Here is a 26,015-nt window from a genome sequence, read left to right as displayed (position 1 = left end):
AGGAAATTTATTAAAAATGTTGGAAGACAAGATTTAGTGAAAGGGTGAAGAAATTAAAGTTTGAAGATCAGATAACGATATTTAATAGTATTTAATAAATAAATAAAATATTTATTTTTTAATATTTATTAAGAATTCGTTAATACATAACAGGTCAATTGAAAAATCCCCGGCCTGACACGTAGATGGCACTACTAGAATTAAACCCATATGTTTTTTAGTTATCCCTAACCATCAAAAGATGCGCGTATAAATTTGACAGCTGTCGGATCAGTAGTTTGTGAATTATAACATTTTGAGTGAAGCAACTTTTCTTATTGTGAAAAAATGGATGTAAAGGAATTTCGCGTGTTGATAAAATATTGCTTTTTGAAGGGAAAAATGCAGTTGAAGCAAAAAATTGGCTTGATGCCGAGTTTCCAGACACTGTCCCAGTACATCATACCATCATACCATGACTATTTGGGCATGAGAAAGCTCTTTGCAAAGTGGGTGCCATACGAATTCACTTTTGACCAAAAACAACGACGAGTTGATTATTCGGAGCAGTATTTGAAGATGATCAAGCGTAATAAACCCGAATTTTTGCATCGATATGTGACAATGGATGAAACATGGCTCTATCATTTCACCCCGAAGTCCAATCGATAGTCATCCGAGTGGACTGCACACGATGAACCCGCTCGTAAGCGTGGGAAAACGCAACAGTCGGTTGGAAAGATTATGGCGCCTGTATTTTGGGATGCGCATGGAATAATTTTCATTGACTACCTTGAAAAAGGAAGGATCATCAACAGCGACTATTACATAGCGTTATAGGACCGTTTGAAAGACAAAATCGCTGAAAAACGGCCGCATTTGAAGAAAAAGAAAGTGCTGCTTCACCAAGACAATGCACCATGTCACAAGTCAGTGAAAACGGTGGAAAAAATCCATGAATTGGGCTTGGAATTGCTCACTCATTCACCGTACTCTCCAGATCTAGCCCCCCGCGACTATTTACTTTTCTCAGATGTCAAAGGAATGCTCGCAGGGAAGAAATTCTCGTCGAATGAAGAGGTGATCGCCGAAACTGAGGCCTATTTTGAAGTAAAGGACAAATTGTATTACAAAAATTGTATACAAATGTTGGAGGGTCGCTATAATCAGTGTATCACCCTTGAAGGGAATTATGTTGAATAAAAAAACTAATTTTGCCAAAAACATGTGTTTTACTATGGTAGGCCGGAGACTTTTCACTTAGCCTGTTATGTTAACATGCTCTTTTTTATAGATTCTAGCGGCGGTGTCAAATTTGAATAGGTTCGATTTTAAAAATAAGAATTTAATATTTTTGTTTTGACCTGACCTTTATTCGGTGGGTTTCGAACTCCGGTCCTCAGGATTAGGTCTACGCATTAGCCCTAGCCTGGATGACCAACTTAAAAACGATCCTAATTATAATCCGGTTATACCCAGCCGGGTTAGCGGCGTGGCCGAAACGGTTGTTACTCGAATTTTATACTTTTGTTTATAAAGCAACTAATAGAAAATTTCTGTAACCTCATCAGTATCCATCCAGTCGCCTTGACCACTGTATTACTAAGCCGGTTATATATTTTGTTCAAGTTAGAGGCATACATTTTGATTCTGACACGATTATCGCTATTTTTCTGGGTTCTGTCACATAGCAAATAACAGTTGCGAAATGGGAGCCTATAACGTTCTCGACTTTCTCTCCATCTAAACAATATCTCCTCAGGGCAGTCAGAATCGTTATTGTTTCATTGGCGTACATTCCCTTAATATTCACTTAATATTAAGTTGTTTAATGCATTTTAAACGTATTGAAAACTTCTTTGACATTCGAGTTAACATTACTTCATTTTACTTACAGTTTCTTTAGTTGTGTTGGTGTAAAGTAAAATGAGAAATATATATGGGTATTTGCATTTGACATATGCTATTTTAGTAAAAAAACAGAAAAAAATGCTGTCCAAGTAAACACATCTATATGTTTATGAAAACATTTGGGTGCAAATATTGATATTTATGGAAAAAAATAATTTCATAAGCGACGAATTCTGTTTCCGCGAGAATAAAATATTTTCGTACGTAAGGTCAACGGGTTTCGTTATATTTAGACGATCTGTGGTCGCATAATGCTTACCGATGGCACTGATTTTGTTTTGGTTGTTTTTTTAGGTGCACTCATCGTGCAACAAGTGTTTCGTGATGATTTCATACATTTTACCAGGAAGTACCATTTTATCATAATAAGGTAAGAATTTTCATCATTTTCAATCGAGGATTATTATATTATTTTAGTTTTTACATGGCTTATTAATAATTAAATATTCTGATTTATTTTCCATTACGAATGATTTTGATTTCCATATCTATTTTATATGCGAAATTATTATATTAATTAATTGAATACATTTGCATTATTTCAAGTTTAAATCTAAAGTAGAGTAAATATAATATAATTTATATATTTTGTATTCTTGATTTATGTTTTTGACTTTAGTGTCATTGTTGCCGTTGGAATAAAATTATACAAAAATATAGTTTAGTTCAAACGAAATTTATAGTAAAAAATATTTCCCATCGCTGGTTAGTAATGTTTTTTTTAAATAATAAACGTACTTGCATTATTTGCAATCTTCATAAGGAGACGGCTGTTTTGAAATGTTATTTACCATTGATCGAAACATGTGCTTAACTACAAACAATCTGCTTAGCTACATTATAAGCTTAAACTACCGAATTTGGCTAGTTTGTTGGAATCTGATGTTATTTAATTTGGTCTTAAAAGTTCATAGAAATTTATACTTTTCATAAGTTTGGAACTTTGAATATTTTTCAATTTTCTTTTCATTGTTGTCGTTGAAGCAGCAGATAACAAATCATGAAATGCTTCTCAATGCTTTTGGGTTTCCAGTGTTACTTTTGGCAAATTAACTTCCAATTATTTAGACAACTCTTAAAATATTTCAAAGTAACTTTCTCTGTCTCGGTAACAACTACTGTATAAATATATTCGAGTACCAATAGTCGGTATTATTTTAATATTTATTAAATTTGAAACAAGGAAGATAATCAGAAAACAGAAAATAAAATGCTTGTTTTATACTACCCATTTCGATTGTTTGTTATGAAGATAGGATCGAAAACAAGTCTTTTGTTAATACGAATTATTATCTAGTTATATTATAACAAAACAACATTTGGAGAAAACTGTGCTTGTATACGAGGGGTTTATTATTAGTACCTGGACATTTGGACTGACCAAAGTATTATATAGAAATTAGTAGAATGATTATTGGCAGAACATTAAAATTCAACATTGCAAATAACGCGTTTAAATTGGGTCTCCTATTTTATAAATAATTTTAAAAGAAAGTGTGTTTTGCGATTGAATAGGCGAAAGAGGTCAATCAATTCTTATTTTTAATTATAATTAGTTATAATTAATGAGAAGTTAATGCCACTAAAATTTACAAAAAATCTTACTAACCTTTAGATTATTATTGTTAGTGCAATAATATACTATGTCTCCAGAATAATATCAATTACAATCAGTCCTTAAGCAGAAACAATTTTTCTTAGCTGTTCTCTGTTCATCAGATACCACTAATATCGAAATTCTAAATATCTTGTAAACAAATAGGATAAACGACTGTTCTCGAATTTTGTTAATCTACGTTGGGATGAAATAACTCTTTTATAGTTCCAACAAAACTGTAATAACCAAAACCTTAAATAACACTGCTTAAAATGAAACAACATTTCTTTCAACTTTCCGTTTCATTATCGTTTGAAATCATTATCGCCTGCTGGCATTTTGCGGTACAACATTGCCAGATTTTATTTTAAAAATTACGCGTCTGTCATTGATTTACGTCAGAGATCGACAACAGAAACAACGAATAATCTAATAAAATTAGGAGCTGGCAGTGCGTCGACCAGATCTAATTAAAATAGAGCCAAAAATAGTTGCTTATATAGTTGTGTCACCGATCTGACAGGTATTATTCGTTGCTTGATTAGGGCGTATTTCATTTTATTGGAATTTATTTATTTGTAGCGCATATTACACATTTAACATCATGTTAGACAAAAAGCAAAACACATTAGAGCCAAAATAAAACAACTATACTGGTTAGTCGGAAGAAACTCTCAACTTGATCTAATATCAAAGAGGTTGATCTATAAGACAATCATAAAGTCAATTTGGACCTATGGGCTGCAAATATGGAGTTGCACTAAAAATTCAAATCAACTAGTCATACAACGCTGTCAAAACAAGGTTCTTCGATTGATTACCAATGCCTATCGCTACGTAACTAACGAAGAACTGCACGATGACCTGGAAATCAAATGGATTTGCGAAGTTATCCAAGATTTCGCCTTGAAACATCAAAAGAAGATTAGTAAATCATACTAACGTGGAAGCAATACAACTGCTCGATAGCGCGCAGGATGTCAGGAGATTGAAGCAAACCAAACCCTACGAACTTATATAAGGTATACATATTGATGTATTTATTCGCACTCGTCTTGCTTGTGAATTAATCTAAGTACAAATGAAAAGTAGTAATAAATTAATTTATAATTAAGATTGTACTAAGCGTATAAAGATGTTGTAGCGATCTTGAAGCATGTCGAATTTTACATCGTGGAATAACTGTCAACAAAGTACCCAGAAATATAATCCTAGATGTTGAACACGGGCGGCGTGCCATCAGCGCCAACTAGAACACGATAATGAATATCTGGCAACCCCGAGACGTTTATCTGGGATGTTATTGAAGGGTAACCGACCATCGTTTGGTTTAGACGTGCTACCTTCGACTGCTCAAGCCTCGTCTCCAGGTAACACCGCTCCCATCCGTTTTATCTATTTTGTATTTTCTACATTTTTTAACACCACTGTTTCATTTCGTTTTACCTCCATTCACCGAGCCATATCAATTACCCTAAAATGTCTTAAAAAAATATTACACATTTTAGGCCTAAAAAATCTTCCTCGATATAAGCTTTAACCATGTCAAATTAATATATTGATTTAAGCACAATAAAATAGAGGAATATATTGTGGATAAAACTTTGTTGTAAACTTTTCAGTAGACACTCGTAATAAGTCAGTTACGTTCACCTTACGCAACGGACCGAGAGAGCTGCGGCGTCGTCTCAGACAAGAGCTGACAAAGTATCGGTGACGGAGGTAAATCGAGTCCCGGCTTACAAAATCGGGTTCATTCAGGGATCTTTAGGCGAAATCCGAACCGATCGGGCGAATTGGATATCGCCGCGCGGACCTGCACACCGAACGGAACCCCGCCGCCCGCGCCCCCCGCTCCAGGATAAATAACCCGGCCGCCGTCCACCGTTGCTGAATGAACGTTATTAATTTTATGCGCGGTCGACGCGCGGTCCTTCTTCTATTACGGGCTCTCGTTGGAATGTGACGACTGCGAAACCGCGACCACCGCATTCTGTTTGGCTTCTGTACTTAAACGCATTTTAATTTTAATCGGTCTGTAGGGTCACAGGTCGCGCACTCTAACCGAACGAACTCCCTAGTCACCGTAGCCTCTCGTCCGGTCGTCTCTAGCTCTCTAAACTCGTCGGTTTGAATTGGATTGAAATTGTTTCGGCATGTGAATGAATTGCGATTTGACCAGTCTTGGGGAATAATTTAATAAAATTGGATATTAGGCGTTATTGATTTTTTAATACTGAATAATTTTATAAAGTAAATATGTTGTTGTGATCAAAAAATAACAGGGTTTTTGAAAAAAAAAACCCAAACGTGTTTGTCACTACTAAGTAATACTAGTTAGATAATAACGTTGTTGACGAATAATATACTATGAAGAGATTTTTAAACATACACTTATTTTAAAATAAAGAAATGGGAGTACTAAGATTTTACCAGAAATAAAAACGCAAAATTTCAAAATTCACTATGTTAAGTAAAACATCAATCAGGAACGCTACAAAACATTGACGTGATTACCTTTTCCTATCTGTTATATCCGCATACAAACGTTTGAACTTTTTAGCGTGCTACGATTTTATTTCCATTATTTTCTTATGTCTCAGTGTTAAAATTGGTTTTGTGTTACCAGTAGAAATAAAAAAATAACGAAAATATTTAACAAATTATCCAAATTTGTCCAGAATCGATTCGTCTATACTGTGTGCTTGTCAATGAAATAGTAATGTTAAAATGAATAATAGACATTTTATGGTAATAAAGTAAGTAAGTATTCCAGACACATTAACCATTAATGAAATGTAGTAAGATATTGAAGAACATTAAATATAAGTACTATCAGTAAAACCCTTAGCAAGAAAATGGATGAAAATGAAGAGCTGGTAATCTCTAAAGAGTACCCAATAACAGCAAAATCGCCAGTTGGGTGCTATGGTAATAATATTATTGAAATCAACTGGGTAATTGCTATGCTACGGCAAATTAAAATTGTATCGATACCAAAATGTTTTTTTTACATAATTGATCATTTTACATGGTTTAAATTATATTCAATTTAGGATGGATGTTTGAATTTCTGCAGTTCTGTAGAACCAAAATATTGTATCTGGTGTATTAAATTATTTCGTAATATTTGGGCAAATAAAATGCATACATTGCTATTTTGAAGTCTTAGAAATTTATAAAAATGCGCAACTGCAATATTTCGTCAACTAGTATACAATTACATTACATTGTACATTTGGGTTTAGACTTCCTATAACCTATTAAGTTCTCCTATCGATTCTTAAACTTGATATCTTCTTAGTTTCTTTCACCTTAATTGACGTCAGTGATAACATTTGAGTTCATTCATCATCCATACGTAATGATTATTCGAAATGTTTGAATCTTCTGTACATACATACTAGGTTGTAAGAACTTGAGAAGAATCAGTTGATGAACGAACTATTTGATGTAGAAGAAATCAGATATTTGATATTCGTTTTCTGTAATCTAACCATGATGAGATTGAATGACACTAATGGAAGGTTTGAGATTTAATTAATATATTTCCTTGAATTTTGAGAATATATTGGCCGTTTAGTAGCGAATAGCACTGAATATTCAGTGAGTTGAGTGAGAAATCCATTTTTTGTAGAAATATTATATATACTGATTTCATGAATACTTGTACGACTACACATTATATCCATCACATTGTATTAAATATAATTTTCCATATTATTTGGTAACTGAGAACAGCATTATATACGAGGACCCATAGATACAATAAACAAAACTAATCAGGCCTAACTTTAATTGTTATTTATAAAAGTGTTATTTACTCCGATATTACGATAATTACACTTTAGATATAATTTAGACATAAAGGTGCTTAAAATAGTAAATAATTACATCAGAATGAACTTATTGCTGTAACAATTTACGGACATTCCTATATACCAGCTGGTTTGTGCTTTGTAAGATTCATTAACTTTTTCTGCCTTTGAACGAAAACACAAAACTTGTTTAAAATTTTTACCGTTGTATAAATACAATAGGGACTCTTACATTATCGATACCCATCGGTGTGTCTAACTATAACGCTCTAAATAACACACTAAATAATTAAAATAATGTGCGACCAAAACAACAAATTTGGACCGTTTTAGCGCGCGTTTAAAGTTACACCATTTCAAATGTTAATTTTTCTTTAAACTTCATTTTTAATCTTAATCTTTAATCATTGATGGTTAATCCATTTTTTTGGAATAAATAACTTTTATTCCAGGCAAAGGAAATTGGCAGAATTGTTATAAAGTAGTTATTAAAAAATTGTCTATTTAACCAGTCTTCCAGAATAATTGTATACTGGTGGTTTTAATTTTGAATTATTGTATGTGATAAATATAAATAAATATACTGTTTTAACCAAAAATTGTACTACTCGTTAGAAACAATACCGTTTTTTTCAAATACGGTTGGTATTTGAAACACTTCTATTTCTGGAATGCCTTCGACCCGGTTTTTTCAGTTTAGGGAAAGTTTGGGGATCAAATCACTCAAATAATATGCTTATTATTGGAGGTTAAAGGCTATGGAGATGGTTCAAAAATAAATATCGTTTGGTTTTATAGAAAATACTTTTAGATGAATATTTTCATTAGAGTGGAATTAAGAAATATGTTTATTAGATGAAAAATAGTTGTTTTTTGATATGGATCCCGTGTCAAAAAATCAGTGTACTATTGACGTCAATATCGACGCTAAAGTGAAATTATTTTCCCAACATCATCGACATATATCATCATATTTCTACCACCTATGTTCATGTAGGTAGGGTTGAATAGGAATTGTTCTAAAATATTTTTTACAGCATATGTATTATAAGCAGCTCAACATCAGTGAAGCATATTTCCATGCCGACTGAAATTCACGATTCTTTATTATATTTTTATTGTAATACAATTTTAATTTATAAAATTGATTCACCAATGCTGTAGAAAAATTACTAGAAGAAAATAATATTTGTTCTGCAATATTTTCAGATGTTGCCCAAGCCTCCGAAAAAGCTTGGTGTCAGGATTTAAAACATGAGATTAAAATGCTTCTCCCTGCCTGACCAATATTCAATATTCATTCACTAAGATACCTACTCTAATTTGAAAAAATACAAGCAGGTGTGCCACACTATGAGACAACTGTATTGAGACTAGTGTTTTATCTACTGTACACTCGGGATTTGTTGCAGATAACTGAATTTCTGAGTGGGAATGCCAACACTGAATCAACCTAGTTGCAAAGAACTCTTGCCGACATACAATACTGGACAGAAAAATGGCGAATCCAAATGAATCAAAATAAATCAGTGCATATTGATTTCATCAACAGAAGAATCAAGCACAAACTAGTATATGAATAGTAACTAATCAGGTGGAAGCCAGGTATTAAGAAATAATATGAAGTACTCAAGCTGAAGCACAGACGAATTTCTGGTTATTGGGTAGATATTCAGCCGTGTCTCTATATAATAAGCGTTTGCATTACCAACAAGTTTTGAAACCAGTGTGGGCTTATGGCGTTAAACCCTGAGGTTCTATCAGCCAAAGTAATATAAATAGCATACCAAGATTCCAAAACAAAGGAACGCAAGATATTACTGATGCTCCATGGTACATTCGTAACGACAATTTACAAGAACCTGAGGGTAAAAACTGTTGATAACATTATCAATTAAAGGGACTAAACATAGGAAAAGAGGAAGAGATTCCATTAGAACATCAATGTTGAGGTTTTCCAACTTCAAAAAGTGATGGCTTAGAAAGAAGATTGAAAAGCGTAAAACCATTTGATCTGATTCAGTTAAGTTATTAGTAAAACTCAGTGAATATTAAAAATAGTTACACTAATGTTAAGTCCACAATGTCTATCGTAGAATAAGTACTTTGTAATGTTAAATCCTAGCAAATTAGGATGAAATTAAATAGTTTATTAGTGTTAATTTGTTAGATTACTATAACAAATAATAAAAAAACTATTGTTCTACCTTACTTGCATCACTACACAAGCAAAACGGGTGCTAGATAAATTCTAGTATGTATTTTGCAAGTTAATATAAGTAACACTTATACACTATACAAGTTCGTGCAATTTGTTTCGCTTCAATCTTTTGATTTCCTTCATGTTGTTCAGTAGCTCTATTGCTTCCACGTTGCTGTGGTTCTATTGTTACCATTATTTCATATTTTAGATCGAAATCTTGGATAACTTCGTAATATATTTGATTCTTGTCTTTTACGATCTTCGTTGATTCGATCGAATTTGATCTTCGTTGATTTCATGTCGATAAATATTATGGTAATTAACCGGAAAACGTTGTCCTGGCAGCATTGGACTGCTAATTGGTTTGATGTTTTAGTGCAACGCCATATTTACACCCCATAAACCTTAATAGTCATTATAATAATAATAAACCAATTGATTCCAGATCTAGGATTTTAGATCAGCTTTAGATCAGGACAGATTTTTGATTCTGAATGTGTTCTGATTTTCGTCTCATTGTTATATACAAAGTTTGTTAATAAACATGTCCTCATATTATACTCATTTTTTAACTCCTGTAAATTCCTGTTAATGTATTTAAGATATTTTAATTGATTCTCATTTCTTAGAAATATTTTTGCTTCTCTGGAATGGTTACATAGCGCTCTCAAATTATAGTTTTTTTGTGTCATTCGTAACATCAGTTTTAATGGTTGTGTGACTATTCAGAATTTCTATAAAACACTCCATTATCTCACGTAAATATCATATTATCTTTTCAAGAAATTTTATAAACTACAGCGTTATTTTATATTTAGATATAAATCATTGTATAATCTAGCTTAATATCAATCAACAACTTAATAAATAATACTAATACAATAACAAGTTTTTGGACAGAGTGGTATATAAAACAATAAGTTAAAAAGCTGACATTAATTTTACCAAAAAATGGTTGTAGTTCTACGAACTCGTTGACACGCGGGTTAATGAAATATAGTATAGTAATTTTTGACTTTGTTATCTGTTGTTAAATACTATAACGACAAATAAAGATATTAGTAATTTATAAATATTAATATAAGCAAATGAGCAAGGCAGGTCACTGTTGAACAGAAACGAACGTGAGAAAGAAATGGATAACCTTATTCATGTGATATCTCCAGCACTTTGAACTCGTTGGTTTCTTGATTTATATAAAGGAATCTATGGATTATTGTTTACAACTAAACCCGTTTAATTTAAAACCATTTAAATGTTTATGTCCTGTCGTCTATTAATAGTTGTCAACGTTTCATTCAGGCGAGTTCTACGCGAACGAAATTTCGTATGGGCGTAAATCTGATAAAGTAGTGAAAGGACGGTAATTTTCATGTTCTTTACATTCTAAATTGGTACTGACGTCTCGGTGCAGATGTTGATATTTATTCTAGATGTTCATATCGGAAGGTTTGAATTATTTTGACAATGTGTAAGAAAATACGGAACAGCTTAGGTAATGAATTATGTAAAGGGCACCTGATGACTCATTCGCTAATCAAGGAGGAGGTGATACTAGGACCGGGAGATAAAAAGCTGAGATCATGCATAAAATGCCTGGAAATCATATAGTTTCTTAGAGTAGGGGTGTAGGCCACCGAGGAAAATTATCACAGGAAAAAAATATAGATAATTTTTCGCAATATATAATCTTAATATACCCCTATAATTAAGTATCAAAATATAGCAGTTCTTTAAGATTAAATGCCAAAATAAACAAATTTTAAAAGCTTTTTAAAAATAATTAAATGGATTTTCATTATGTTTAAGAAATATATTTAATACTTCTTATTAATAATCGAAAAATATCGATATTTTTCCGGCATCCCTATTTCGTACATTTGAATTGTTCTGCTGGTATTTCTAATATAAACATACTCATTTTCAAATATCAGTTTTCATAACGATTATTTTATGTGTACAGTGTTGTTAATTATTCTCTAATATATGATATTTTAAGTAGTCAATATTTGTTCTTTGCCTGAACATACATCATTTAAATAGCTTTAATCATTAACTAATACGTTCTGGTTGTGTAAATAGTGATCGTCGTTTTATACGGTATATTTCGGTATTTTAGGTCTTTATAAAGCTAGCATATACCTAACTTGTTAGTTCAGTTTGTAGAAGTTCAGTATATGGCTAAAATGTAGTTAGTATTAGGTCTAATAAAAAGAAATCCATTATTTTTGTAATAGATGGGTTTAATAAATTATATTTCGCGCTGTAAAAGGCCGATTGGTTTAAACTGTATGACGTATCATACTAAAAACTTATATGACAGTTTGGTGAATGGATGACTCTGGTTTGAACTCACTGTAAAGATGTATACCAACAAACTCTATACGCTATATTCAACAGTTTTAAAAAAAAATATGAATTACATATTATATTAGATATGCTAAGTATAATTCTAATTTACAAATTAATTTATTAGCTGTTCTGTTGTATTTCTATTAATATACAAGGAAGGCGAAAACGGGATTAATACACCATATGTATATCCCAAATTAAAATAAAACTAAACTACTTAAACTAGCAATTACACATATATCTAATGGACAAAAATATTTCACACTCTAGAATACGATTTGCTATAGTTATCGTATAGTAATTATATACACATCTTTAGTTGTTTCTATTTTCATCATCCTGTCTTGGAAATAATCAGCGTTGAATCATAATCTTATGCTATTTTCAGAATGTTTCACTGAAATGAATAATTAAGCTGTTAATTTCCAATCTATTGAACATTTGTTTATGATTCCATCATTTCTCAATTTCTTCTTCAGTGAGTCTGATCGCGGTCATACAAACCGAGAGTGTTAGTAACCACTCCTATTTCCAGCATAAAGAACAATACATTTGCAATGAATTATTAATAAATGTTATGATTAGTATAACCCAATCAATTATTATTGCAACTTTTACCTCTCTCCATCAACTTTAGTTGTTTTAATACTACTTTTATTATCATCTTGCCACGAGTGACCGTTGGGTATATTGGTTCAATTCTGAAATATCCATGTCTCATCTAAATACATAAATTGAAATAATAATTTTTTTGGTTTTATTATATGCTTTTAAAAAATGTCTGGAAGTGTCAATAGACAGACCTCTTCGATACTTTTCAGACTAACGGTTTCCTTTGAAATAATTGTATTAAATTATGTTTATATTGAAAAAATTACTTGCTGTTTTTATCCATTTCATATATTTGATGGCTTATAGTGCTAATATTAATATAATCTTGATTCGTCACCCGCTACGCATGAGGACGATTTCTTTTCGGTGAATCCAAGATTGCTTTTCAATTTTTGAGATATTTCAGTGTCCATACTAATTAATATTCAGTAGAGCTGCAACATGCTAAATATATTTTCAATTAATATTTAACAGTAAATATTCTTACCTCTCTAACGAATTTATGGCAAGAGGGTGTCTCCATTATCTCGTTCCTGTTCGAATTTTTAATCAGAGTAATAATAAACAGTTATTTGAAATTTTTCAAAACAAGCAAAGCATTAAGACAACCTTTACTGGTTTCTTGCATACGTTCGATAACCGGACGACTGTGACAGGCTGGTTCGTTTACGTGTTGGAACGTATCGATAACATTGTATCTCTAGAATAAAATGAAAAGCAAAATGTTGCCTGTTGTAACCGTGTTGATGACGTATGTTCACAGCAACTTTGGATAGACTATAAATCAATATTTTTGTAATTCTTTATTACAGTCATCTAGCCTGTTATTTGTTTCATAAAAAGCTGTTTAACAATGCTCGCCGGTTATTTTTATGTGGGCCGAAGTTCCGTGGACAGGTGGTGGAAAAAGTTGCGGAGAAACGGTATTTATATTTTCCATTATTCCACTTATCGAGTATCTTGAACAAGTTTGCGTTGCGGTTAACGATACCGCGTCAGTCGAAACCCACATTTTCGAGTAACGAGTGGTTTGTCTGTACCACCACGCGGTCTAATTAAAGCCGAGCGATCTCAAGAACTGATACGGGCTCGTACGCAACGTAAAACAATCCCGTTACCGGTCGATCGCATTGTCATTACGCACCATGTCATATACGATACGTTTCCTTTTATTTATTTCTTTGGTATCGGTCGCATCGATTGAAACAATGCGAGGAATTATTCCACATCATCTCGCTTAATACCGTCGACACGGAAAAGGTGTAAATAACTGGTCTAGATACAGAGCGATAAATGCATTATGCTAATGGTGCAGCTGAATAATATGTCACGCTGCATTTCTGCTTTCATCGATTGATGTCGTACCTGTTCGATTATACTTGATGCTGTTAACGCCATACATTGATATCGGGTAACTGTACACGCATGTTCGTCATCTGGCATGGTTTGCGTAACGTTTCATCAAATATCTATTAGTTTTAAATTTTTTGTAAGATAAGAGAGTAACCTGCAGTACCAATAACTAATTATTCAGTACGTTTGATTACACTGTATGATAATTTCTGTTTGCCAATAACACTGTTTCACAATATTAAATAAAACGTTTTTTTTGTCAAGTTGTATCTGCTGAACACAAAAACGTAACAAAATCTTTTAAACTTGAAAAGCAGTAATCTGCTAACATTTCAGTATTATTTCCATTTTCCTTGATAACGCTCTTCTGTCTGTTTTATATACTGGTGAAAGCATTCATCTTCTTTTTCACACATCACTCCAACATTAGGGGTGGAAAATCGAAATGGGATTGCAAGAAATTTATATTTAAAGACATTCTGCGTTCCATCGTTTTAAATCTTTGTAACTCCGCATTTTCAACTTTAATATTACCTAAAAATCCAGGAATTACTTTCTTTAGAGATAACCAAGCCGCTAACTCTTTTGGTGATAAAATTTTTGATTGAATTCGTTGTTTATTTTTAAATAAATTTTCTGTAGGCCAACAAATATGCCTTCTTTTATTTTAACATCACTTAATTGACAGATAATATTTTTCAAATACAAAAATCCTTTACCATTTTTATTCAGGGCCTTTGACAATATTTTTCATTAAACTAAATTTAGAGATAAGGGTGGAATATTCACATTTTCTTGTGGAATAAGTGGTTTATATTTAACGTTTGATTTACTACAAACAAAGTCAGTTCTTTTTAGCCAATCTTTAACTTAATAGTGGTTTTTTGGTGTCACAAAAACAGAGAAAAAGAAAATATTTCGTGAAACATCCCTGTAGTCCAAACAATATATTAACAGCTTTTAAATCAGAACAAACTACTCAGTTTTTTTTTGTATTTTTTTCATGTATGGAAGGATAACGACTGTCATTATTAGTAATACAGCTTTTAAGTCTAAATAGGATTCAGACTATTACTAAGGAACGTGACGTGACGTGAACACGACCATGTTAATAGACAATGTTTTTAACATATTATTTGTTGAATAATAATTGTATTAAATTATGTTTATATTGAATAAAGAAGAAAAATTGTATCACACAGTATTATTTGATAAGTGATAGAGCTGGAAAAAATGCAGGCTTGGCTTGAATTAAATACAAATTGTTTATTAATAATTATTAAAATATATTCAAAATATAAAATACAAATTACAAAATACAATCAGGCGTTAGGTTATGTAAATACAATAGAACTAACCCAGCTCAGCCTCTCAATCAGTAAAAGAAGAATTTCCTTTTACGAATACTATATTTTTAAATGTACTATCAAACCATCAGCCCCTTGTTGGGTAATAAGTAAGATCTACTAAAGAAAATATTATTTCTACAAGTCCAGATGAGCACAAACTTGTATTTTTATATTGGATACCGTTGAAGGATGATAAACTTTTTGTCTTTATTGTTTAGGAAGTTGAATAGCTCTAACTCCATTTTTGATGTCTTTGGTTAATCACGGCCCATGGTTCCCAAAAACAATAAAATCATTATCTTTACTCATACTGCTACTCCTGTTACACCCAGAAATTATTTAGTGTTTCTTACAATTTGTGTCTAGAGCATGAATTTCAAGATTTTGAATTATTTGCTTTTCGTCTGTTTTAATGGTTTCTAGCAACCAAGGCATTTTGTAACAATTGCGGTGGCATAACGCCAATATGGCTCCATTTATTTTACGTGATAGTTTAAAAAACTTTCAGAACTTTTCAAAAAATACCTTTGATTTTGGCTCTAGATTTAACAAAAGTTGCCTGGACATTCTCATGAACGCTATTGATCACCGTAAATACTGTCTTCCAATTAAAATTAGCAGATGCCTTACATCATTCACTTGATTCACCCATTGTTATTTCATTCGTACATGGTGTGAATTTATAATTAATACACGGAAGTTTAGTAAAAATAATCAATGACAATGCGTAGCTGTAATATTTCCAAATTCTATTTTTCGTAAAAAATAATGAAATAACATTTAATAATTAATATTGACATATTTAATGGTTGCCAAATTAGCGATTTACAAATTCTATCGAGCGTTATTTTAAGCAAGATGTGCTCTTTAATAAAATCGCACTTGTATTCATTGTTCAAATGTATTTTGAAGGTTGAACTACAAATGAGTGAAGAATGAATTACAAAATACGTCAGTGTCTGGTATTTGGTGTCTGGCCCTCAGTAATTACAAATTATATTTTTATGCAGTAATTGAAGTACACATACAAAATATATATTTGTATTTTAATTATGTATATTAATTACACGTAATTCAAATACTGTCCAACCCTAATAGGGGATCCCAGAACTTAGAAACGATCTAAGTTTGTCGCATTTGGTATGATTAACTATGGGAAACCAATAAAAAATCGCTCACTCAGGAATAACGTATATTCATTGTTAAAAACAAAATTAACTAGTGAAGCTTGGCGGCCACAGTTTGCAAGTTACGTGCAAAATCTGTTCGGATTATTGATTTAACTTCGTTAATTGAAAAATTCGGGTTCTGGGCGTAAAATCATTATCACAGTCGCGCTAGTTATAACTAGAAAATGCCGGTTGTCTTTTGTGATGATCTATAAGTTGCTTACTCATATTTATTCCCCTGTATTTTTACGTATTAATCAGCAGTAATTCAGTTAACTAGAACTAATCGTTCAAAATCTCATAGGTGAAGGTAGAACTTCTAGGGCCAAGGTTACAGGAATGAAATCTTCGGCGGATTTATGTCAGGGTTTCCAAGACACTGCCTTCAAGATCTGCTTCCTTTTTTGTTTTGTTGACGTTTATAGGTTGATTAAACATTTTTTGAAAATAACATGAATTATAATGTAACAGAATTAAGACTATTCATAAAAATTCACCTCTCTAGTTTAATTTGATAGTTGTATTGCTTCACAGCGGCAACCGATTTACTCTATTCTTGCCTTCATCAAGCAGTTAACATTCCAAATTAAGCAAGTTTATGCAAACCTAGCTGTGTTTCCACAGAAAAATGGAGATTTAAATTTATAGGAAATTTTGGGGAAATGTTTCGCGATGTCCAATATGTAGATGTCGCTACTTTTAACTTATTACTTATTTTAATTGCTATGTTATGAGGCGCCGTGGGATTTGATTGGTTCACTTAGTTTCTTTATTGTGCCTTTATTGTTTATTTGTTTCTGATGCCATTTTCAGTGTGCCTAACATAAGGAAGAAAGCGCTTAGCTTTTGATAACTTTTAGAGATTAAGCTTTTAATTCATTAGTATATATAAGTCGGTAGTACAATAGGAAAATTGAATTCTCAATCTAGGTAGTCTTGTGCAGAATCATTTTACTTCGAAGAAATATTTGGATGTCTTTCAAATATGGTTGATAATGTTGAAAATCGCAAACTGACTGAACTAAGCATTTAAGACATTTATAACCTTTACAGCGTGTTTTGTTGGGGTAAGGTTATTCATACTAATAATTATATAAACTATCAAATATTTATTTATTAATTTTAGAAATTAATCCCTTTCCGAAAGAAGCTACGTAAACGATATATACTTTTATTCTTGGATCAATTATTGGATAGTTGCTACTCTAGTGACATAATAACTATCGAATGCAACTTTTAACAGAGGATCAACCGAATTTCAATACATTAGGAATATTGGTGCAAAGTGATTTAGGACAATTTAATTGTGCTTAAATATATATATATATATATATATATATATATATATATATATATATATATATATATATATATATTATATATTAATTCTTCTAACATTCTAATTTGTTTTATTGTAATGTTTTCTTAAGTATTCATTCCAGTCATTTCCTGACATAAAATATGATTATTGACTAACTGACTGACATTCTGACATTCACTATTGAATTTAAATACATTCATGACACCGTTCTAGAATTTTCTAAAAACCAATACGTATTACAGTCAAACAGCCGACATAGTTGGCGCAGTGCTAAAGGCGACTGGACGGTCTTCTTACTATTGCGATAGTCGTTGGTTCGAATCCTGCTAGGGTATGTTTGTGATTGTTCACGCATTGTCACGCCAGTAACCAGGCTGGGTAGGACTGGTTGTCTTCTGGGATGATTTCTAAGTTGGTCAATCGCCAGTCGGTAGGCGTAATGCCGAGGACCGTCGTTCGGAGCCCACGTTAAACTATAGGTCCAGTTCAGTTAAACCCTCGTTGGTAAAAAGGAGTTTTTAAAATATGTATAAAAAATTACAGTCAAACAACTTATTTAATTTGTTTATGTTATTGGATGTATAGTATGAAAGTACTGTATGAAATGGACGGTTTAATGTCAAGTTGTTTAATCAAATTTAATATATACATGACATACGTGTAAATAATCAGATCATAGCATAACAAGAAATGACGGATAGGTGTGGACATGTGGGTTGTCTAGCAGCAAATATAACAAATAAAGCTAGTACATTTATTTTGACACGTTCATATTCATGCGTTCCAAACCAGCAATAACTTACTTCCCATACCATAATTTATTCTCCTACATCAATGCACCTTAATACAGGTTATGTTTCCTTTAAGTCACTGTTGTCTAGTCATTGTTTACAATTCTTTCTCAGTATCGTAAATAACCTGTAATTCTATTTTCATATTTTCCATATCTTTTCTATCTTTTTATTGCAAAATGTAAGTATTTATTTAAATAAGTTTAAAATTATATAAAGACAAGTTTCTTGTATTCAACAAAAAACCGATGTCATAAATAACATTGAACATTTGTCAACAACATATGAAATACCCTATTTCTTTATTTGATTTTTTAGATGAGAAAGCTTCACTTTAGCGAAATTTTGATCCTACGTCGTTGACTTGAAGAAATTAGTAGATAAAAGACATATATTTTAGATCCACATCTTAATTCCGATTTTACTAAAATAAATTAATTAAATACGAAACAATTTTTTTAACTACAATTTCAAGTTTACCAAATAAAGCAGCAGTTAAATATATCAAATAGTTTAAAATATTGATTTTATTTATGAGAAATTATAACGTGCTGCAATATTGTTGGATCTTTTTTCCAGTGAAAATATAAAAGCAAATGGCATTAGTATGAAGACTATAATTAGTCTTATCTTGCTGCAATTTTTGAAAATTTTTATGACTTTATTTCGTGATATGTCGATCGTGTAAGTTAAGTAAGTCTATTGGCCTACTTAAAATTAATTATTTCCTTAAAATTAATTAAAACAAGTGTGAGCGAGACATTTGTTAATAATATTTATTGCAAAACAAAGATCATAATCCATCTTGAAGTCATAAAGGTTGGTAATCGTATATCAACCCCTTTTGGACAGGTTTTACCATCTTCAAATGCTCTACAATAATTCCATTAATTCAACAATAGGGAATAGATGATTTGATATGGGATTTGATTTGATTGTACGCACGGTCGTAAATTTATGTTTGTGTACTTTCTCAAGATGAATTCACAAAGTACTGCTGATTTTTTATATTTGGGTTACTAAGACTGCTGATCAGTACCGTTTGATTAAAAATTGGCCAAAATCCAACGATTAAATGTAAAATGCTTGCCTGATGATGGAATATGTGAAGTATTTTGTGGAGGTAATATATAAAAAATGGCGAATAAAGTTTATATTCAAGCTTATTTTTCTAAAATAAGTAGACACAAAGTTAAACAAAATGTTTCTATTGGTCCACAAAAATTCCTATTGATAAAAAAAAACAGAACATTTTATCGATAAAGAACTAGATTACTCCGTCAGTCAATGTAATTTATATGAAATTATAGTTAAGGTATAATCAATTTTTTCAAAGTAGAATCGCTAAGAAATGAAAGATTTGAGTAGATATATATTTAATTTTATACGCTAATAAAGTGAAAATCAAATTTATGGAAACAATATATATAACTATTAAAGGGCCTGCCTTATACAGATCGCCTTTTTTATTTTACTGATAATTAACCGACTTCGAAAAAGGAGGAGGTTCTATGTTCGGCTGGTCACGCTAGTAACCAGACTGGGTAAGACCGGATGTCTTCTGGGCTGATTTCCAAAGTTGGTCACTCGCCAGTCGGTAGGCTTAGGGTATGCTGAGGACCATGGTTCGGAGACTACGTTAAACTCTAGGTCCAGTCCAGATAAACCCATAGTTGGCAAAGGGAGACTTTAAATTATATTTTTAAAAAATGTATGTTCGCCGTTTTCTCAGTCAATTGTGAGCCGATTTTTGAAAATCATTCTTTTATTGGAAAGAATGCACTCCCGAGGTGGTCCTATTGGAACCTAATCTTGATCTCTTGGGGAAAAGGGGGGAATAACGGGAAACGCTCACATTCTAAAGGACGTACAAAGTTTTCACATATTTTTAATTTAAAATAATCAGATATTTGTATATAATGTTATTGTTAACTTGATGAAAATCGGAAGTCGTTCAGTGCGAAAGCCATTCAGTTTGCTTTTTAAGCATTTACTATAGTATATTATTATATTATATTATTTACTTTACTATATACATATAAGACCTCGTAGAAATATTGGGGACAACTGTTTCTATGATGTAATGGTTAAAGCATGGGACTACACATTTTTATCAGTTCGTTATTTATTTTTTGAAGTCGGTTTTTTCCTATGTTAATCAGCATAGTGACTCAATGTTTAAGCAAGAATATAGGATATAATCATCTTTCCCAAAATAGAATCGATAAGAAAGATTATGTTAGATATATATTTAAATTTAAAGTTTAAACATAAAAGAAAACCAAAATCTAATCTATGCAAAACATAATCTTTTTTCGAGATTTTAAAATGAGAAACTGACGGGAGCAAACGTTCACATAAAGCGACGGACAGAATTAGAATAGAAGAGAGTCGTGCATCTGTTTGGTCGTGGTCTCCTTTCCGCGAATTATACAAATTGTATTCGATCTTTATCAATTTTCCCACCATATATAAGGTTTGAACTTGTCGGAATGTCCGCCCGACATGCGTTAAACGGCTACGTTTCTACCTACGACTGCGAAGGTCGAATAGTACCGGTCGTTATTAGTACGGGTGGATCGGGTACAACCGCACAAGGAACAAGAACAACGATCCCATCATTGAGACCAATCGTAACTTGAGATGTACGGTCCGCCGTTGGTTCGCTTTCTCGAATAACTCGGTGACTAGCAAGAATATTAGTATCGTTTGGTGCCCAGCAGGCAAAGTCCGACAGGACCATCTCGCGACTACCCGCTGCTCGGCCAGCGAGCCACACTGCTCACCGACGAATATCGGATTTTTCGGTTCACCTTTTCTGGATCATTGTCGTTCTCTAGCATCTGTAATGCTGTGTCGTTTTTTCTTTATAGGTACAGATACCTATTGTTAACTACCATATGGTCATGAAACTCGTTAGAGCTAAACTCTATTGTTTTACAATCTGTAATTAATTTGTAAGGATATTGCATTTTTTTTGTTTGTTTAAAATAAATTTTATCTAACGTCAGTCAGTTTTTTCCAACGTTTGAATCGGAGATAAATCCTCAGCACCAGATATAATCCACGAATGTACTTATTTTTTCCAATATCACTACATAGTATAAAACAAAGTCGCCTTTTCTGTCCCTATATCCCTATGTGCGCTTAAATCTTTAAAACTACGCAACGGATTTTGATGCGGTTTTTTTCAATAGCTAGAGTGATTCAAGAGGAAGGTTTATATGTATAATACATGCATAATATACTAAGGCAACATTGCTAATTTTAGAGGTTTCTAACGTGATGTCGTAAATTAACCTTTTTTTTTAGGCTTATTTAGCAATTAGCAAAAACGCTGCCTAACCCTACGAGTTAGATCAAATTAATGTACTACAGTATTGTACACCATAAAAAGGTCTACAAAAAAAGTCCGCGATGGTATATGTTTATCTTTTAGGGATAACCCACATTAACCATTTTTATTGTTTACTTTTTACGTGAGAAAATGGCTTATTTACGAAGCTATTTTAAGCAATACGGCATTAATCCTTATCGAATTAAGTACCTTAAATACAGTGTGCAATTAATATAGATCAATATGGTTCCTTACAGCATGTAAATTAAACAAATATTTTCGGAGATATTACAAATTTAAAATTTGCGTTTAAAAATGTGTAATGTAATAAAAATTGTATGAATTTAGATATTCCAAAGATAGCAGGAAATCTTGTAAGTATAGGGGAAGAGGAATTGTTTTACTCCAAATTTAATGCGTGCAGGCCAAGGGCAGTAATGAATGAACCAAAACTACTGGATCGATTTTAATCATGTTTTCATTGAGTGACATAGGCATATATATTTTATGCCCGTGCAAAGTCGGAGCGGGCCGCTATGTTTTTATATACAACGTTCATATTTTTTCTGTAGTGTATTTAATTTAGTATCAGCATTGCACCCGTGCGAAGCCGGGGCGGGTCGCTAGTCTATAATAATTCGCGTTGGGAACTATCGACTGAAAACAGTCGAAACAGTCGTTAGTCAAAAAATTAGCGGTTGCACCAATGCACATTCGTGAGGTCGGACGAAGATGTACGAATCCTTTCCTGTATAATTTGTGAGAGAGGAAAGGACGGAGATAATTGCTTGGGCCAGTTAATTTTAAATGAGCTTATATTTTCCAAATGTAGTATATATTCCTTCCTTCACGTACTAACCTTCAAAAAGAAAAGGAAAAATAATTACTGAATACTATTGACATGCAATGAATAATTTAATTTTAAAGGAATTAGAATTATTTTTATATTTGTATGTTCTGTAACTCCACAAATGTATTATCGTATTTTAATATATTAATTACTATCTTTAAATAACATGCTATACTAAATACAGATAATACAATAGAACTTAATCAAAACTTAGAAACTAAAGATATACAATAACCATAAATGATAAATAAAAATTAAATATATACCTAATCATAGAAAAAAACTAATCCATGACATAACTAAAAATAATCGCACAATAACTACTAGAGCTATTTTAAATAAAATAAATGCTTTATTTATTATTGAACGGATATATTTTTAATCACTATTCAAAAATATAATATACATGTTCAGCTTTTCCCCCATGATAGCACGATTGTTAATAATTTGGCTGGATTTAAAAAAAGAAACTTATTCCGAGGGGATATATGTTGCAGGTATAGTAGAATATTTTAAATGTTACTAATATAAATCAAGTAATATCATTTTATGAGCATTTATGAACAAAACTACAGAGAGTTAAATCGAAACCAAAAAGTCAATAAAAAAAATTACCTATTATTGCCATAAAAACTGTCAAAAGTATTTTACTATTTATCATTCACAATTTTAATCTTTTTACCCTATTACATTAACAATCTTGAAAAATAGCGTTCTGAAATGCTGCTACGTTAATGTACAATATATTGTTATTTACAAGCAAGCTACGAATAAAATCATAAAAGTATATATATTTGATATAAATCTATATAAGTCTAAATTCAACATATTTTTGACAAGGTCGCGGCTAGGACGGCCAGAATGTTAAAAATCAGTCAGCTGAACCGAAAATAGTAACTAAAAGTACACTACTGAAACAGTCGATAGTAAAAAGTAGTCAATTACTAAACAGTCGATAGTCAATTTCAGTCGAAAGTTCCCAACGCTAATAATAATACTAGTAGACTCGACAGATGTCCTGTTCAACGCCCTTTTTCATACCGAGTGATGTGTAATAATGTTTATCAACGATTTTAATTTTTGTTTGAACATAAGTGCAGTGATATCGTAGCGATGCATTGATGTTTGACCTGGCAACAACATTTTATTCTAAGGTATATATTATCGAATGATTTAAAACTATCCAAGGGTAAGTTCTTGTAGGTTAGGGTTGTGTTTAATTATATTTACATTGAACTCTTTTCCGTACCACCTATGACAAAATTTTGGGCGCTTTTTTATGTATCTGCATCCCCTGGAGGCCTAATCCACCTAATTAACCTAATTATCCAAGTAATATCTTTTACTTTCCTTTTACATTTTTTACCTTTTACGCTTGGTTCTTCTGTACTTCAGTACAGTGTTTTCTTGTAAGACATTTTGTATCACTGTATTTTTCCTTAGTTTCTTTTGTTAATACCTGTATACATCGTTCTTGATAAAGCTAGATTTAATCATTGTATTCTCCGCAATACATTTGCCATATCTGCAAAAGAGTTACTATATTTTGTCTTCTGGCACATTTTAACCAAATTCTCATGTATATTTTGAACAATTACACATATATCTGTGTACATAAATCTTTTATGCTCTACAATAACAGTTGCTACAGTTACTATTTATTAATTATATACTCACCTTTACTTGTTTCCACTCTTATCACCCTGTCTTGAAATTGGCAGCATTGAATCATATTTAGAAAGTTTCATTCAAGTGAATAACTAAGCTTAATTTCCAATCTAACATGTGTCAATTTCTTCTTTAATATGTATGATTGAGTTCATCCAAACCGAAAGTGTTATCAACCACTCCTGTTTCCAGCATGAAGTACAATATATCTGCAATGAATTATTAATAAATGTTGTAACTAATAAAACCTATTCAATTGTTATTCATCAACTTTTGTTCGTTATAACACTATTTATATTATGATCTTGCCATAAGTGACCATGTATATTGGTATATTGTGGGACCATGTGGGTATTTTGGATCCATTATGAAATATCCATGCCTCATCTAAATACATAAATTGCGATAATATGTCTTCCTTCATTTTATTACATTCTTTTAAAAAATGTAACCTTTTAAAAGCAATATCCGGAAATTCCATCAGTTTCCTTTGAAATAATTGTATTAAATAATGTGTGTATTAAAAAAAACCCACTGTTTTTATACATTTCATATATTTAATCTCTGATAGAGCTAGCATCGAGCTGATCTTGATTCGTCAGGCGCTTTGTATGAGGACGGTTTTTTTTCGGGTGAATTCAAGATTATAGTTTTAATTTTTTGAGATATTTCAGTGACCGTGCCCGTACTAATGTTTAGTGAAAGACTTGAAAAACAAGCAAATCATTAAAATAACATTTGCCGATTTATAACCTGTTATCACAACAAAATTACAAATTGTGGCAGGCAATACATTAGGTATCTTGATGACGTATGTATAGAAGTTCATTGAATATACTATATATGGTCCTCATAACGAATCTTCGGGACTTCAATTATAGTTGTTGTGTTGCATTTTCCTAAGTGCTCTCCATATGATACTTGTCTATGATATGATGATGTATGTTTTCCAACTGGTTATGATTTTACAAAAACGTCCCCAGGTTGACACAGGTTGTTGTCTTCTATATCTGCTCGATGTGGTTGTATTAGGGCAGTCTGTGCTAATTTTGCTCTTCATTACTCATAACTAACTAACTAATTTTAAAATTTTTGCAACAACATGATTAAACCCATATTTTTTAAATTAATGGCGTTTTTGTGATTTTTTGTAACAAATTTAGAAAATTCGATTATTTACTGCATATTAACAAATTGATAGTTTTTTTAACAGACAAATAACTTCTTTTTGTCGAAAGTATCGATATTTTTAGTCTTAGTATAACAATAAATGTATTAATTACGTTCTTCCTAGGTCATTTCACTCTATCATGTAAGCGTATTAATAATATATTGAAATATCGATATTTTTCTGTTTTTTTTTATCCAGAATAGGTGTCAAAACTATATATTTTCAGCAATCCGATATATTTTACAGGCCAATTATCAAAGATTGTTGGGACATCATTGTTTACGTATGTATCAAAGGTCAATGATTTTCTGAATATTGAGATTTTTCGTATTCATGTGGAAAAGGTAATCAAAAATGAAAATTTTTCCACAATTTTTTTTTACTAAAATAATAAATCCAAATATCTATTTATAAAAAAGGTATCAAGGTACTCGATATTTAAAAAAAAACTGGTTAAAGCTTGTTTCGAATTGTTTAAACAATAAATCAAGAATGTCGATATTTTTTAACAAACTTACAGTTAAACGACTTTTT

This window comes from Rhynchophorus ferrugineus, unplaced genomic scaffold (genome assembly GCF_030347505.1).
Source record: "Rhynchophorus ferrugineus isolate W39M unplaced genomic scaffold, kcgeb_rfMv2 rfM1, whole genome shotgun sequence".
In the NCBI taxonomy this organism is placed as follows: Eukaryota; Metazoa; Arthropoda; class Insecta; order Coleoptera; family Curculionidae; genus Rhynchophorus; species Rhynchophorus ferrugineus.
The sequence above is the reverse complement of the archived record's forward strand: the minus strand, read 5'-3'. Positions refer to the sequence as shown.